This window comes from Ctenocephalides felis, unplaced genomic scaffold (assembly GCF_003426905.1).
Source record: "Ctenocephalides felis isolate EL2017-DRISC unplaced genomic scaffold, ASM342690v1 CF-g0.4_SCAFFOLD_00793, whole genome shotgun sequence".
Taxonomy (NCBI): Eukaryota; Metazoa; Arthropoda; class Insecta; order Siphonaptera; family Pulicidae; genus Ctenocephalides; species Ctenocephalides felis.
Window position 1 is genome coordinate 18605 of NW_020536947.1, and position 2618 is coordinate 21222.

At 36.0% G+C, this 2618-nt stretch overlaps 1 pseudogene; it reads right to left on the minus strand.

Annotated features, from left to right (window-relative positions):
• Positions 1-495: 495 nt before the first annotated feature.
• Positions 496-1651, minus strand: LOC113369570 (annotated as a pseudogene).
• Between the last annotated feature and the right edge of the window lie 967 nt (positions 1652-2618).

Below are 2618 nucleotides of genomic sequence, written 5' to 3' on the forward strand. Positions count from 1 at the left end.
TCCGTTTAAAAATCGGTTAAAAATCAGACAATCCATTTATCAGATTTGAAACTTTGTAATTTTTTAATTATTATAATATCGCAAACATCTTGCTTCTGTACTGTAATCTGAAATTTAAACCCTTTTAGCATAAACCGATTAATAGCACACCATGTGGTATGGGTTGTTGTATCCTAGAGAGGTGCTTGTTTTGTATCCTGTGTAACGGCACGATGTTCATATCGCAGCAGCGTGCGCGAGCTTTCAATATAATTCAGTTTTGGATTAGTTTGCGTAATCCAAATCAAGCCGCACATTTCTGGGGAAATCAAAAGGGCCATCAGCTCTGTACACAGGGCCGGCTTTAACGCTACCAGCGCCCTGGGCGAGATTTCTACGGCGCCCTTCACCTGCAATTCAAACCCATTTGGAAAAATGAAAAACATCTAATGAAATAACCGTTTATTAAAAAAAATAATTATTTATGATAAAAGATAACCATTTATTACATAAACACTAATAGAATTATATTTTTCTGGTCTTTCTATCAGCGAACTCTTTTATAAGGTTGTCGATCTCGATGTTTTCAGCAATTTCGTTTTTAATTGACAAAGTTGCTAAGTTTGTCAATCTAGATTGAAAAATCGCTGATCGAAGATAGGTTTTTATCAGCTTCAGCTTTGAAAAACTCCGCTCCCCACTAGCAACCGTTACAGGTATAGTTAATAAAATTCGCAATGATATCCATGCATTTGGATACAGTTCTTGTAAGTTGAAATCGTTGATGAAATTTAAACAAAAATGGGAGTAACCACATTTTTATCAGGTAAAAAGGATGCCAGACTTATAAGTTCATCACACAACATACAACCATCTATGTCTGATTTAGAGTCTACAGTTAATTTTAATTGAAGATCACTACAGAGCTTGAGAAGGTCGCGTTTTTCTGGAATCTGTTTAATATTGTACAAAAAAGACCAAGAATCCAAGTACTCATTTAACTGTTCGAACCTTTCATTGATTGAAATTAATATAGTGTTCAAAAGACAGTTGAAAAATTCAACCTCATTTTTTTTCTGGAGAAGTTATAGGGTCATCGCGTGCAATTTTACCAGCTTGACGCTTAATACGTCGAATTCTTGTTGTAGCTCGAAATTCAGGTTCAATTTCTAGTTTTTCGGCCAACTCCTTCACAGTTAAAATAGCGCTTGTAAAATCCATATCTGTTGACTGTAGAGATTTACTTACAACATTTATTTGATGAAGTATGTCATACCAAACAACCAATGAAACTATGAAGCTGAAATCTTCTAGTTGTTCGGCTAGTGTAGTAGCCTCATGAGACATTTGAACATCAGTTTTCTGAGTTTCAAGAGCCAAAGTAATCAAAGCATCATGGATAGTACTAATTTGATAACGGACTGCTTTAACACTACTTATTCTTGCTTCCCAACGAGTGTCACTGTGCTTTTTTATAGTATATAATTCCAAGTGATCGGTTAGAATTTTTCAATCGATGAACAGAAGCTGAGTGGTCTGAAATATCACCCTTCATAGCTAATCGCAAGTGCTCCTGCATGACTAGATCAAATTTGGCTAGTAGTTGTACAAAGCCTAAGAACTTTTCGTTATTTGGCGTATATAGTTTGTCAGAAGTGCCTCTGAACGCCATATTGTTTTCGGCTAAATAAAGTGTGATATGCATCAATCTAGACAAAACATTATTCCATCTTTTAGTTTCCTTTCTAATCAAGTGTTGCTCTTGGCAGTCTTTTGTTTATCCTATTTTTAATCGTAGTTCAGCTTCAATCCAGCTTCTTATGAAAAGTGCTATTTACATGATTTTTTTAAATTTCAGACAAGTATTTCCAGTTGTTATACCCTTCAGATACTAAGTTCGACGTTGAGCTAGTATCAAATAGTCTACAACAAAAGCAATAAACTCGATTCTTAGAACGGAGTAAATTAACCAACGGAATTGTTGGAATGCTGAATTGTTTCATTGTTTGCAAGCATTTTTGTGAAATGAGAATTAGAGAAATGTCGGCCTGTATCATTCTTCGGATAATTATCAATGTGAGTTTGCACTGGGCCAGTAATTATGTGATCAATGATTTTGCCATTTCGAGTGACTGACCAAGTGGCAAGTTTGTGGCCAATGCGAATGAGCTGAGTTTGTTACGCTTCGCTGCAATAACGCTAGCTTTTTTAACCAAAACGTTAAAAGGAGATAGACAATGTGTTTTGACAATAGACAAAAAACGCTTAATTTATGGAATTTACGACTAAGCAGACCTCGAACTATGAGCATAAGCCGGGGGGCGCCTGCGGCGCCCCTTTTTGCCGGCGCCCAGGGCGGTCGCCCAACTCGCCCTACCCTAAAGCCGGCACTGTCTGTACATATACTAACGAGACAGGTATCTGCAGTTCACGATATCCAATGTATAAAATGAAATATGCAATATTAGTTAATAATATTCAATCCCTGTTGTATGTCGAGTGCTAATGAAAACTTATGAATATATTATTTAAAAATATTATTTTTGGAACTGTTTTACTAATTTTAATGCTTTTATCCTTGGTACCCATTTTGCCGTAAGCTCATTCTTTCATCTATCTATCCATCTGTCACAGATGTT